Source organism: Bos grunniens, chromosome 17 (genome assembly GCF_055505025.1).
Source record: "Bos grunniens cultivar Pamir isolate PY7600 chromosome 17, Bosgru_T2T1.0, whole genome shotgun sequence".
Lineage (NCBI taxonomy): Eukaryota > Metazoa > Chordata > Mammalia > Artiodactyla > Bovidae > Bos > Bos grunniens.
The window spans coordinates 29,678,312-29,694,286 of record NC_141181.1 but is presented as its reverse complement, the minus strand read 5'-3'; positions in this window follow the sequence as shown (position 1 = coordinate 29,694,286).

The following is a 15,975-nucleotide window of genomic DNA, read 5'->3' as shown; positions in this document are numbered from 1 at the left end:
TTACTCTGGGATTATCTTTCTTTATGAGGGAAGATAGACAGTCATTTATCCTTAGGGAAGTGCTTCATTAATATAAATTCTGGCCTGGCCCAATAAGGGAAGTAGAATTAGAAAGTATAGAATAAATCATGTTGAAGATCTCAGTGATTCTGAGATATCACCAGTTTCTCAAGAACCTCTTTATGACTCTGCTCCTTAACATGTAACAAAACTAAGATTTTCTTTTTGAGGAAATGCTAATAACTAATACACAATAAGTAATCATAGTTCTTCAGATTTTTTTTGTTTTAAGTTAGATACCTTGGAGGTGCTCATTCTCAGCCAATCAAATTAGTCAATTTTATTAAAGTGCCAAATGTTTTAGAAGTTAAACAATTTGGGGATAGAATTTCAAGAATGACTTAATGTTATGTGAACTTGGGGCAATTTATTTTAGCTTTTGTGAGTCCTGGAAAAATCCTTTTGGCTTTTCTGAATGCATGTTCCTCAAAGTAAGATGGAGATAATCTCATATTAACCCATTAATTAATTCAGTTATTCAACAATAGATAGTTGTTGAATATCTATTGAGCTTTTTTTCCTATGTGCCAGATAATATTCTAGGTGCTTGGGGGTGCATCAGTAAAAAATAAAATCCTTGCCCCAAAGAATTTTATGATATAGTGGAGATGGTGAGAAGGAGGGGGACAGATAATAAATGATAAGAATGATACTTAACTAAATTTCACAGCATGTTGAAAGATGGTAAATGCAATGGAAAATATAGAGTTGAAAAATAAAGGAAGAGGAGAATTATGTGTACTTGGAAGAGTTGGGTTTTTTAAAGGATAGATAAGGTGGGCTTTATTGAGGTAACACTGGATCATCGAAAAAGCAAGAGAGTTCCAGAAAAACATCTATTTCTACTTTATTGACTATGCTAAAACCTTTGACTGTGTGGATCACAATAAACTGTGGAAAATTCTGAAAGAGATGGGAATACCAGACCACCTGACCTGCCTCCTGAGAAACCCATATGCAGGTCAGGAAGCAACAGTTAGAACTGGACATGGAACAACAGACTGGTTCCAAATAGGAAAAGGAGTACGTCAAATCTGTATATTGTCACCCTGCTTATTTAACTTCTATGCAGAGTACATCATGAGAAATGCTGGGCTGGAAGAAGCACAAGCTGGAATCAAGATTGCCGGGAGAAATATCAATAACCTCAGATATGCAGATGACACCACCCTTATGGCAGAAAGTGAAGGGGAACTAAAAAGCCTCTTGATGAAAGTGAAAGAGGAGAATGAAAAAGTTGGTTTAAAGCTCAACATTCAGAAAACGAAGATCTTGGCATCTGGTCCCATCAGTTCATGGGAAATAGATGGGGAAACAGTGGAAACAGTGTCAGACTTTATTTTTCTGGGCTCCAAAATCACTGCAGATGGTGATTGCAGCCATGAAATTAAAAGACGCTTACTCCTTGGAAGGAAAGTTATGACCAACCTAGATGGCATATTAAAAAGCAGAGACATTACTTTGCCAACAAAGGCCCATCTAATCAAGGCTATGGTTTTTCCAGTGGTCACGTATGGATGTAAGAGTTGGACTGTGAAGAAAGCTGAGCACCGAAAAATTGATGCTTTTGAACTGTGGTGTTGGAGAAGACTCTTGAGAGTCCCTTGGACTGCAAGGAGATCCAACCAGTCCATTCTGAAGGAGATCAGCCCTGGGACTTCTTTGGAAGGAATGATGCTAAAGCTGAAACTCCAGTACTTTGGCCACCTCATGTGAAGAGTTGACTCATTGGAAAAGACTCTGATGCTGGGAGGGATTGGGGGCAGGAGGAGAAGGGGACGACAGAGGATGAGATGGCTGGATGGCATCACCAACTCGATGGATGTGGGTTTGGGTGAACTCCGGGAGTTGGTGATGGACAGGGAGGCCTGGTGTGCTGTGATTCATGGGGTCACAAAGAGTTGGACACGACTGAGCTCCTAAAGTGAACTGAACTTGAGCAAAGTCTTAAAGGAGATAAGGCAGTTAGCTGTGTAGCTCTATGGGGAGAATTATTCTAGGTAAGGAGTATGTGGACAAAAGCTCTAAGGCAAGAGCATGTCAGGCATGTTTGAGGAATAGCAAGAATACTGTTGCTGAAGCAGAGTGAGTGAGAGGGAAAATGGTAGGAGGTAAAGTCAAAGCGGTAAAGTGCCAGATCATGTTGGACCTTCCAGGCCATTGTCAGAGCTTTGGTTTTTACACTGAATGAAATGGAGAGTCACCGTGGGTACTGTGTGCAGAATGGACATGATTAGACTTACATTTTGTTAAAATCTCTCTGGCTTTTGATTGAGAATAAACCCTGGTGGGTGAGGTTGCTATTGCAACCCTGTCTCCATCATTTTTCCTTCCATGTGGAGGACACAGCATGACAGTTGAAATCATGGGGCAGTGAGGGGGCTTGGGGAACCATGCAGAAGTAAGGGCTGGGGTTGGGGAGGTATGGACTGGTGGGCCAGCAGCTGAGAATATTGCAGAGAGGGTATGGTGTGGAGGTGGTAGGCAGAACTGGCCAGCATGGTGGGGGTGGGTCAATTATATTGAGCAAACTAGTAAATTAATTGTGCATGTAAGTAAATATAATGAGGATAATAGAAGCCAAGTTTCTCATTGCTGGAGAAGGAACTAATGAGCACAGAAAGGGGAGAGTCTAGAAAGAACTCTGGAGTGTTGATTCACTTGATCTCTTTCTCAATATAGATATATAAGTAAGATATATGTGTGTCCATAAATACACGTATACATACCTCCTAGCTCTGTCAACTGAGAGGACTTAGAAGCAATGGCATCTAGAAACTATGAGTATGATGAACAACCAGATATTGGTGTCTAAATAGCCATCCTACAATAAAAGAAGCTAGGGATCCATGGAGAAATGGCCAACGGCTGATTCCAAGATGGGGGCATGACTTGAAACATCTTGTGTTGTAAAATAAGGAAATACTCAGTGAGTGATGGGGACATTTCAAAAGGATGCAGGGGTTCCCACTGGCCAAATCAGGGACAATCTTTCCATTAAAAAAGGAATAATAGATTACAACTCATTGAATATATCAGGAATCCATGAATCCATACATATACATAAATAAATGAAGAGAAATCTTGTCTTTCTTGTAGAATGCCAACTAATAAATGTAGCATGAATAATATAAATAGAGAACTGTGATTTGGAAGCCTGAACAGATTTGGTTGATTTTGGCTGAAATAGGAAATCAGCTAAGGCTGAAGGGTGAAGATTCCATGAGGAACAGGGTATTTCAATATAATCTAGGAATCAGTTCATTTCAGTCGCTCAGTCGTGTCCGACTCTTTGTGACCCCATGAATTGCAGCACACCTGGCCTCCCTGTCCATCACCAACTCCCGGAGTTCACTCAGACTCACATCCATCGGGTCAGTGATGCCATCGAGCCATCTCATCCTCTGTCGTCCCCTTCTGCTTCTGCCCCAACCCCTCCCAGCATCAGAGTCTTTTCCAATGAGTCAAGTCTTCGCATAAGGTGGCTAAAGTACTGGAGTTTCAGCTTTAGCATCATTCCTTCCAAAGAACACCCAGGACTGATAGCTCTTCATAAAATATCAAACAGTTACAAAGAGAAAAGAAGTGGAGAAACTTGGCAGATATCAATAAGGTTAACATCACCAGTGTTGTGTGGATTGATGTTACATATCTGTTACACTTTTACACCATGAAATTAAAAGGCTCTTGCTCCTTGGAAGAAAAGCTATGACAAACTTAGACAGTGTATTAAAAATAGAGACATCATTTTGCCAACAAAAGTCCATATATTCAAAGCTATGGTTTTTCCAGGTAGTTGTGTGCGGATGTGAGAGTTGGACCATAAAGAAGGCTGAGCACTGAAGAATTGATGGTTTTGAATTATAGTGCTGGAGAAGACTCTTGAGAGTTCCTCAGATAGCAAGGAAATCACTCAATTCTACAGGAAGTCAACCCTGCATATTCATTGGAAGGACTGATGTTGAAGCTGAAGCTCCAATACTTTGGCCACCTGATGTGAAGAGCTGATTCACTGGAAAGGACCCTGATGCTGGGAAAGATTGAAGGCAGGAGAAGAGGGCAACAGAGGATTAGAAGGTTATATGGCATCACCAACTCAATGGACATGAGTTTGTGCAAACTCTGGGAGATAGTGAAGAACAGGGAAGCCTGGTGTGCTGCAATCCATGGGGTTGCAAAAAGTCCGACATGACTTAGCGACTGAACAACAACATCTTTTATACTCAGTGTTATGTATCTCAGTGTAATGCACTGAGAAGAGCATAGCATCATTTCTGTGGAATTCTTGCCAAGAATAAATTTCCTGAGCCTGATCATGAGGAAACATCAGACATTCCATGATGGAATTTGCTATGGTCTGAATGTATTCCTCCAAAATTCACATGCTGGAATCTCAGCACCCAATGTTATGGCATTAGGAGATGGGACCTTTGGGAGGTGCTTATGTCATAGGGGTAGAACCCTTCTGACCAAGATTAGTGCCTTGTAAGTGAGGCTCCAGAGAGATTCCTTAGTACCCTTCCACCATATGAGCACATAGTGTGAAGATGTGTACTATGAACCATGAGAGGGCCCTCACCACAAAACATGACCATGTTGGTGCCTTGACCTTGGATTTCCCAGCCTCCAGATCTGTGAGAAATAAATGTTTCTTGTTTTTAAGGTATGCAGTCAATGATACTTTGTTTTAACAGCCCTAATGAACTAAGAGGTTATCCTACAAAATGTACCATATGCTACGGAGTGTCTAGTAAATGAGAAATGGGGAAAGACTGAGGAATTGTTCTGGGTCAAAGGAGATATAGCATCATAATAGCTAAACACAACATGTGTTCTTAAGAGGATCTTGGACTATCTTGAGATAATTAATGAAATTTGAGTGGGATTGGGTGGTATAGTAGTAGTATTGTCTCAGTGGAGCCTGGTCAGCTACAATACATGAGGGGGTCACAAAGAATCAGACATGACTTAGTGACTGAGTGTGCACACACACACACACAATGTCAGTTTACTAATTCAAAGAGTTGTATGCTGGTTATATAGGACAGTGTTCTTGTTTTTGGAAAATACTTGTTAAGGGGTGCTTTGAGGTGATAGGACTTACTCTAAAAAAGTTCAGAATATTCTGTTAAAATTATTTCTAAATAGTTTTATTTCTAAGAGAAGGCTATTGGAGGTGAGAGATGATGGTGACTTAGACCAGGGAGGTGACAGTGGTGTTGGTGGAAAATGGTCAGATTCTAGATATAATTTGAAGGTAGAACCAGTAGGACTTCCTGGTGAATTTGAGATATGTTATAAAAGAAAATCAGAGTACAAGAATGACTCCAAAATTTTTGGCTTGAGCACCTGACTTAATGGGATTACCACGAACTATGGGTTGGGTAGGTTTTTTGCGGGGAGTTCTGTTTCGGATCTGTTGAGTTTGAGATATTTGCCAGGCTTCCTAAAGAAGATTTCAAAAAGGCAGTTAGGTACAGAATCTGAAGTTCAAGACAAGATCTAGGCTAGAGATAGAAATTTGGGAGTTGGCAGTAAGTGTACAGTATTTTAAGTCAGTAGGGGATGAAATCACCAAGGGAGGGAATGTAGATTGAATAGAAAGAGGACATTCGCAGGACGGCTTGGCAGGGATTTTTCAGCCTAGGTAATCTCATTGGAAAATGGCTCCAAAATGTCTAGCTACAATTTGCCCTCAGTATTTGAGAGATCCACATTCATAGATTCAAATATTTGAAACAAAATTCTGGAAAGTTCCAAAAAGCAAAGTTTGAATTTGCTGCACATGGCAGCAATTTACATAGTATTTACATTGTATTTACAACTATTTACGTAGCATTTACATTATATTAGGTATTGTAAGTGTTCTCAAGAAAGTCTACAGAAGGTTGTGCATAGGTTTTATGTATGCCATTTTATATAAGGGACTTGAGCATCTGTGGATTTTGGTATCTGTGGGGAGTTGGTATACCAGGGACAACTGTATGTAAAATTCTATGCCCCAAATCCTAGCATTCTTTGTCCTCAAAGAGTTAACAGTTCAACACATGAAAGTAGGATAAATAACATAAAAGAACGATGATCCTATAAGCATTAAATTTACATTATATTTACTGTGTCAGGCACAGTGCTAAGTGCTTTATATGGATTATCACATTTAATCTTCACCTTAACAATATGAGGAGGAAATAAGATTCTGCTCTTTTTTATATGAAGAAACTGAGTCTTAGAAGATTTAGATAATTTAAGACCTCACAGCTAGTGAGGCTTGAAGTTCATACCCTTGTGCTCTACCTACATTGCCTTTCATTTTAGTGGCTGTACTGTCCTGCTTAACGACTAGGACAAGGGCAAAAAAGTCTATAATGGGGCCCTAGATCCCTTTTGATAGGCTGAAACAAACAAACCAAACCAATATACTCACACACACAGATACAATTTGTAACTGATGACTTAAAGGATTTGAGAAAATTCCATCTCTCAGAATGACTGCTCCTCAGTTCCTGGAGGTACCAGCCTTTGGAACAGGGTCCCAGCAACTCCAGTGTGATGCCGGGAGGACTGTTATTTAGTCTCTGAGTCGTGTCTGACTCTTTTGCAACGCCATGGATTGTAGCCCTCCAGGCTCCTCTGTCCATGGGATTTCCCAGGCAAGAATACTGGAGTGGGTTGCCATTTCCTTCTCCAGGGGTTATTCCCAACCCAGGGGTCAAACCAGCATTTCCTGCATTAGCAGGCAGACTCTTTACCACTGTGTCACCAGGGCTTCCCTGATAGCTCAGTTGATGAAGAATCTGCATGCAATGCAGGAGATCGTGGTTTGATTCCTGGATCGTGAAGATCCCTTGGAGAAGGGATAGGCTATCCACTCCAGTATCCTTGGGCTTCCCTGGTGGCTCAGCAGGTAAAGAATCTGCCTGCAATGTGGGAGACCTGGGTTCGATCCCTGGGTTGGGAAGATCCCCTGGAGAAGGGAAAGGCTACCCACTCCAGTATTCTGCCTGAAGAATTCCATGGACTGTGTAGTTCATGGGGTTGCAAAGAGTTGGACACAACTGAGTGACTTTCACTTTCACTTTTACCAGGGAAGCCTTGGAGGGAGGGCTACAGGGCAATAAACCCAAGTTTCTAAGAACCACAGTCCAACAATAGGTAGCAGAGAGACTCTTCTAGGCTCCCAAAAGAACCAACTGTTCCTGGGTTCTGAACACAACCAAGCCTGTGTTTTTAAGACTATATCTTTACTGAAATTTCCTTCTTTTGGCTTGCTGTTATTTGCAACTTTTATAAGCTACTGAACCACATCAATGGTGTGAACAGTTTCAGAGCTTACATATTTCTTCTTGTAATCAATTTAGTCAATCTTGTAACTATAAAGAGTGAGATGGTAAATCCTGAGTTCCCATTCTGAGTCAGAATTTATGACAAGAACAGCGTGCTTGTGCCCAAACAGAACCATGCATGTATGGTAATATGGCACTTGAAATTTATGTACTTCCTTTTATCCAAGGAACAGAAAGTGCTTTGATAAAATGGATTAGGAGCCAACTGTCTTCAGCAGGCAACAAGCACAGTTCAAAATAAGACTGCGGAGGGAATCATTTAATTTCTGCAAGGCCAGGGTTCATATTAAACAAGCATGTTTCCCAATGTCTTACAGAAGTGGTTCCAGGAGACCACTGCCATTTCAACCCCTGCTTAGCAGTAATGAATTTAACTGCATCTTTGCCCATCAGCTGTGTAATTGAAGAATTTCCTTCCTCACTGCTATTTGGAGCTGGTTGCCATATAGGACTAGCTTCTGCTATTTGCTGAGGGTATTAGTACTTATTCCTTTCTACTCACTACTTAGCTCTTCTCCTTAGTAAAGGCAACTCTATCATTTTCTTTGCTAGTTTTAAAAACTAGCCTTGTAAATAAGCCCACTTTAATTTGCAACCCCACTATAATAAAATGACTTCTATATATTACATATTTTTAAATGGCCATGGTGTGATAGTTCCTTTTATCTATTCCCTATTCCTGCAGTGTAACAAATTACCCAAAATGGAGTACCTGAAAACATTTATTATCTCCCAGTTTCCATGGATCAGGAGTCCTGGTGTGCCTTGATTTGGTCCTCAGCTTCAGAGTCTCTCGCAAAGCTTCAGTCAAGGTGTTACTCAAGGTTATGGTCAAACCCAGGCTTGAGCAGGGGAGAATTTCTTTCCTTCACATGGTTTTTGACAGGATTCCATTGCTCATGGGCTGTTGGACCTGAGGTCTTAGTTCCTCACAAACTCTTGGTCAAAGGTTTATCTCAGTCTCTGTACACATGAGTGTCTCACAGGCGAGAGGGTGAGGGAGATGTCAGCAAGAAAGAGAGTGTTAACAAGATGGAAGTCAGCCCTTTATATCTTAATCACAGAAGTGACCTTCCATCACCTTTTATTCTATTAGTTCTATTAAGCTACCAATTCATGCTTAAGTGTGGGGGATTACACAGGGCATTGAAAGCTGGGGAGCCAGGATCATTGTAAGCCATTTTAGAAGGCTGCCTACATACATGGTCCTTCACATATCTTGTCTCACTTTATTCTCATAGTAATTTTCCAATGCATTTCTGGTCCTCCCATTTTATAGAAGGGGCAACAAGTTCTCTGACTCTCCTACCTGTACCTACTGACATTGAAATTCATCCTTAGTGACTCATAGTCTTTACTCATTTGTGTATTTATTTCATGAGTATGTAGAATTATAAGATATTAGGTATGCTACTGTGTTAGATAAGTTTGTATTCTTGGTAGAATATAAGTGTATACAAGCATCCTAATAGTTCTTAAGCAAGTGTTTCTTAAAGGGAGCAGCTGTTCATAAAGTATATTATAGTGCCTAATATATTGAGTTACAGCAGCAGTAGATATTCTTAAGAATTATTAATCTATTAATTTTTTTTCAAATATGTAACATATTTTTAAAATATATCTTCTGGTTTTTGAGTGTCTAGGACCCAATGACCGCTGTTTCAGAGTTGAAACACAGATGAGTAGTGTAACCACTACTGATATGAACAATGCCCCAGACACTGAAATGGAGAATTTCATTCTAGTCCTATTTATAGCACAACCTCAGTGTACAAAATACATGGGAAAAAAAACCGCATGTAACTTGAGTTAGCTCCACTTAAATGCATGAGTATCCACCCCAAGGCTTATCACTGTATTTCTAGTGATATACTGTACAGAAATATTTTTATAAATTAAAAATGCCTATAAACATGAGATGAATCTTTAAAACCATTGACACCGCTGCTTCCTTAACTCAGGGAGCCTACAATGTGCCCAGCCCTGTGCAAATTGCTTCTTAGAATGCTACTTATTTAGTCTTCCTCACAACTGCTCTAAAAAGCAAAATCAGAGCTGGCAGTTACAAGTTGTACAAAAAGGGTTCAATTCTGCTTGTTGAGATGTCTCTGAGGGTGCGTGAGTCCTTGGTGGCCAGAGAAGAAGAGCTCCAAGTGAACCCTCCCATACTGACATAGTGAAATCCTAGAGTTTTTGAAAGTGGGGTTGTGTTCCCATCACCAAGACCCACACAGAAACAGACTTGTGCAAGCAATGCTTTTCCTTTTTAGAAAGGTATAATGCCTCTTGAGATAACAAAAAACACTCTGGGATTTGAAAGTTAGTGAAAGGAACTACTCATGTAGGGTATTTCTTGACTAACGGAAAGGTAGGAGTTCTTCCATGGCGTGTCATCTAGCAGGCTAGATGTAGCCTAGAGATGGTGATGTGGTCATCTCCCATCTATGCAGTTACTGAGGCCAAAAGGAAAAGCAAGCCCAGTTTAATAAAACTCAACAACAAGCATCTAGAGAATCAATAAATGTTGGTTGATGCCCACAGGGCAACTGGGAAGCAAAGTTACACCAACTGGAGGACTTTTTGCAGATAGTTATTTTTGAACAGCAAACTAAGATGTTTAAAGCAGAAATAGAAATGAGTGATGGCAGGAGCCCTGACTTGTGCCTTGAAATCATTAGTATGCTGTTGTTGATTTGTACTTTTTATGGTGTGGTCAAGAGGTCCCCATGATTCAGTGCCTCTTTTTCCTACCACCTGTCTCTCTTAGAAAAAAAAGTGAAACAAAGCAATACTAATTTATTCCTTAGAAGTTGCAGCCTCTAACTCAGCAGAGCAGGTAGGAAGTAGCTGCTGTAGTTTCTTCTACTTTTTTTCCTCCAAATATCCAGATTTTTAAGGGTTGAAAAAACACAAACACAAAAACCTCATTAGAATTTTGGATTAAAGACAGCTATCTGTCTTGTCTCATTTTTGATATGCCAGCTGATAATTGGGCTATAGCTGAGTCTAAAAATAACATACCGTACATTGAAATAATATTCCTTGGCTACATTTCCAAAGTGGTATTCTGGGACTTCTGTGCATTAATCCTGTAACAATAACAGGATTTGCGCTTTTAACTCCCTGGTGTAGCTTTGAAAATCTAGCCTAAAGCAGCTAATGTTGCTGCTGAAATCATCCTCTCACTATCCTCAGGGAAACGTGAAGATTAAAAAAATGACAACCCAACTGCTCAAATGACCTATACCTGGGAGAATAAGAGAAACAATCTATTTCTTCTCAGGAACTGGACTGATCAATAAAAATATTTCAAAAGGACCATCATCCAATAAAGGCCTTAGAATTTGTATCCTACTTCAGAGCACCCACCCTGGGTATTTCCAATGTGATCATATGACATTTCCCATAGGTGGGAGAGGCAGTGTGGTCGTTGAATAAGTGGAATTGAACTCGGTTGCATGCATGAGCCCGTGTGTGTGTGTCTGTAGAGGGAAGGAAGCTGTCATTATTGTGTATGTTTCTGGTAAACATTCTTTTGCCCTACAGAAATTGGGCGTATCCCAGAAATTAGGTAATGTTAATCACATCAACTGAAAAGAAAATGCATATCCAAAAATTTGCACACAGCTCTAAATTGAAGCTCTAACTGGCTCTAAATGGAAGTGGCAGGAGTTTTTCAATGATACCATTAATTGCATTTTATTAATTGAGAAAAGGGGCTTTTGTGTAGCCATGGTTGTGATGGGCTAGATTTAATCAGTGTAGGTACCACAAACAGGCTGGCAGTGCTTTCGGCCTGCAATGCCTTTGAAATTCTAAAATGGAAAAGGAGGCCAACACACTGAGCAATTATTTCAGAACAGATTGCCCGTTAACATTTCATAATATCACTAAAACACATCCTTTCTGGGACGGAGACTTGCTCTGGCTGTGAACCTCCAAGAGGTGGCAGCACCCCACGCTCTGTAGGCTGCTGCGTCCTCCAGACCGAGCTCACCACGGAGGTCTCATCATTGCGTCACCTGAAAGCCAGTTTGCAGGGTGGGGGTGGGGGGAGTGATAGAGGGGAGATACAGCATTTTGCATCTCAGTTCTTCCGGAGAGTTCAGGAAACAGCTGCACAGATTGCTTTAAAAGGATTTGAAAAAGGTTTTTTCTTTTCTTTTTTTTCCCCTGAAATCTTCGGGCCTATGTGATATCTTCCTATGAAGACCACATGGGTGCACTTATGCGTTTCCTGGTTTGCTCCCTGAGGGAGGAAGAGTTTCAATTGTCAGGGATCCCCTGAGACCTCATTTTCAATTGCCTGTACTTGTCTTTATAAACACAGGAAGGTGGGATTAAGACAGCATCATCCACAATCATTTTTGGAGCATGCGTTTGTGCACGGCACTTAACACAGCGTTGAGAATGAGACGCTGTCCCCGGCTAGAACACTTCTCCTTTTCCCCAACCATTCTCCCAGCCCCCTCCCTCATCTCATGCTAAAAATACTCCACAGAACAAATAGCTTTTGAGATAGCATGAAAACCTGCACAAATGAGTAATAGAATATAGCCTGACATGCAAAGTGTCAAATGCCTGAGAGGAAAAGCATCAGGTGATGTGGGTAAGGGAGCTTTGGAGCTGGTCCAGGCTGGCTGATGTCCAAGTGTCTGTAGAACCTGGCCCTCTGCTTGTGTGTTAGTTTTAGGGCAAGAACTGGGATGCACTGAAGGCACTTTGCTGATGGGGGTTATTGGCAGATACAGGGGACAGGACTTATGGGAAACTAGTTTACTGGAGGCCACAAGGAAGCTGAAACTGGGGAAGCCAGCCCAGCTCAGCCATGGAAATTCCCGTCCCCACTTTAGCCATCACAGGGACTTGCTTATGTGTCCAGCACGACGACGGCCACCAACTTGGCCTGGCTTTTAGCACTGTGCATCTTTTCAGTAGCTTATTTCTTTAGTCTCAACTTTGGCACTCTCATACCCTCTGTCTCATAGTTTTCCTACATGGTGTGTGCTTCCTGTATACATTTTTCCAGTTTCTATTCCCACTGACAACTCAATGACCCTATTCCCCATATTTCTCATTCAATTTCCAGAAAAGAAAGGAAGAGAGGGAGGGAGGGAAGTGGGGGGCAGGGGAGAGAGAGAGAAGGAGAGTCTCCTTGGCTTGATTACATAATCACATAGTCTCTGTGTGGATTGAGCTTTGGACGCCTACCCACCTCGTGAAAAATGAGCCAGACTGTAATTGGCAGTCCTTGAGTCACCTTTGTTAAAGACCTACTTAGGGTGCCCCTCAGCCTGGACAGTAGGCACTGACATTCCTTTCAGGATGGCTGTGGATGTGAAAGGCACTGACTGATATTTTGTCCTTTCCTCCATACAAGGGCAGGAGCAGCATTGTTCTCTGAGGCCTGACAATGCTGGTTGTCCTGTTGGCAGGGTACTGCTGCCCTGGTAGGTTGCTCAAACTCTAGTAAAAGGTGAACTCTTCACCTCTTTTTTCCTTTGCAGTCATGCAGCTTGGAGAATGATCTTAAGGGTGGTATTTTACACTCAACGTTCAATGATTCGGGAGACTTGGAGAAAGGGAAATAGAACCTTTATTTGAACCATGATGTCATGCCATTTTTGTACAGCACAGGTTTGTTTGGGGCCAGGCTAAGGGAGGAGAGGATAGTGGTTGGATTAGGTACCAGTCTCCTTGTTATAATCAAGTTTTTCTTAATAAGATCTGGCTTATATTTTAATCCCAAGAGAGATTCTCAAGGGCTACCTCTGGGTGCCATAACATACGAGCAGTGAGCAGCTTCCCTGTTGCCCAGTGAGTTGGCAGCACCCCTGCTTGTTACTGCCAATCATCTGGAGTAGGGGTGAGGGGGGCATGCAGGGTGTGATGGCCAGGTAGCTGCTACAGTTTACTGGTCTTGGGCCTTTGCCTTCCCCTAGTCTCTTCACTGTTACACTGAGGGCGTGCGGCCAAACGAGGCAGGCCTCACAAAGCAGCTTATTTGCTTTTGGTTATAAACCGCCAAGAATTTGAGGAACTCTTCTGCTGCTGTGTGCCTTGAGAGCCTGAATATCCTCTCTGACTTTTCCAGTTGTACCAGTCTCAGCTGTAAGGTGCCGACAGTACATCAACAGTGGATGTGAGGATAAAGTAGGGTGCAAACTACTGTTAGGTTTGTAGTGGTGATAGAGTTCCTTCAACCCATCTATAGGGATTTTTATATATGGTGAATTTGGTCACTGATTGCACTGCTTCATGGCATCATGTTTATCATTACCTGAAGTTTTTTAAGAAAAAAATATGAATTGATGTTTCCTGATGTTCAGTTTGAACTCACTAATTAGCTTGTAAGTTCCTTGAAAGAAAGAAAAGGCTTCTGTCCTGCTAAGCATCTCCCACAATGTCAAACATCATCTTATATAAAGAGTGGGCGCTCAATAGATACTTCTAATTTCAGGAGAGTTTTTGTTAGATCCTAATGAGTCTAGATCCTTTCCAGTTATCTGTTTGGAAACGTGAAGGTACAGATTCATTTTGACCGAATTCTACCTTCTCTTGATCGTTCAGGAAGAACACCCTAGATGCTGAGTTTTTCAGCATTCAGAGTCCCAGGCCTCTGATGAGATTCAAAATGTCCAAGAATCTTCAGCTTTTGGCTTATTACTTTAAAAACTTTATATGTTTATGTATTTCTTTGGCTCCATTTGGTCTTAGTTGCAGCATGCGGGATCTTTAGTTGTGGCATACGAACTATCATTGTGGCATGAGATCTAGTTCCCTGAAAGAAAAAGAAGTCACTCAGTCATGTCCGACTCTTTGCAAATCCATGGACTATATAGCCCTCCAGGCTCCTCTGTCCGTGCATGGAATTTTCCAGGCAAGGATACTGGCATGTGTTGCCATTTCCTTCTCTAGGGAGTCTTCCCAACTCAGGAATCAAACCCAGGTCTCTGGCACTGCAGGCAGACTCTTTACCATCTGAGCCACCAGGGAAGCCCTTGACCAGGAATCAAATCTGGGTCACCTGCATTGGGAGCACGAGTCTTAGCCACTGGACCACTAGGGATCCCCACTAATTACTTTTAAATTTTCCTCTTAGTTAACTTCCTCTCTCACCAAACAATTCTCTCCTAGTAGGATAGGTGAAGTTATGCTGCAGTGAGGATAGCTTCCAAACTCAGGACAGATTCTGCCTGTCTGAGTGACCCTGGGTCCTAATAGCAGACAGCCTGTCATCTCACCAGGCTCTGGGGAGCTCTGCCGCAGAGGGAGTGAGAGTGGATAATTGTGCCCTAACTCTTTCAGGAAGCAACAGTTAGAACTGGACATGGAACAACAGACTGGTTCCAAATAGGAAAAGGAGTAGGTCAAGGCTGTATATTATCACCCTGCTTATTTAACTCTTATGCAGAGTACATCATGAGAAACGCTGGACTGGAAGAAACACAAGCTGGAATCAAGATTGCCAGGAGAAATATCAATAACCTCAGATATGCAGATGACACCACCCTTATGGCAGAAAGTGAAGAGGAACTCAAAAGCCTCTTGATGAAAGTGAAAGTGGAGAGTAAAAAAGTTGGCTTAAAGCTCAACATTCAGAAAACAAAGATCATGGCATCCAGTCCCATCACTTTATGGGAAATAGATGGGGAAAGAGTGGAAACAGTGTCAGACTTTATTTTGGGGGGCTCCAAAATCACTGCAGATGGTGACTGCAGCCATGAAATTAAAAGACACTTACTCCTTGGAAGGAAAGTTATGACCAACTTAGACAGCATATTCAAAAGCAGAATCATTACTTTGCCAACAAAGGTCAGTCTAGTCAAGGCTATGGTTTTTCCAGTGGTCACGTATGGATGTAAGAGTTGGACTGTGAAGAAGGCTGAGCGCCAAAGAATTGATGCTTTGAACTGTGGTGTTGGAGAAGACTCTTGAGAGTCCCTTGGACTGCAAGGAGATCCAACCAGTCCATTCTGAAGGAAATCAGCCCTGGGATTTCTTTGGAAGGAATGAGGCTAAAGCTGAAACTGCAGTACTTTGGCCACCTCATGCGAAGAGTTGACTCATTGGAAAAGACTCTGATGCTGGGAGGGATTGGGGGCAGGAGGAGAAGGGGACGCCAGAGGATGAGATGGCTGGATGGCATCACTGACTCGATGGATGTGAGTCTGTGAACTCTGGGAGTTGGTGATGGACAGGGAGGCCTGGTGTGCTGTGATTCATGGGGTCGCAAAGAGTCGGACACGACTGAGCGACTGAACTGAACTGAACTGAACTCTTAACTAAGTCTCCCCCTGCCCCACCCTCCCCGGGGCCCCTGTAAAGTGACACACTTTACACCTGATCATATTCATTGGCTAGAGCATGTCTTGTGGCCATGCTTATCTTCAGGGGGATGAAGAAGTTCAGTCCGTCCTTGTGCCTGCAGAACAAGAGAACCAGACGTGTCGGTGACCTCCTTGATGACCTACACAGCTCCTCAGAGAGCTTCCAAGTTGCCACCTTCCAACTCATCCTTTATTGAGGCATGGAACCCTTGAGAATCAATAGAAACCTTTTGTTTTTTTGG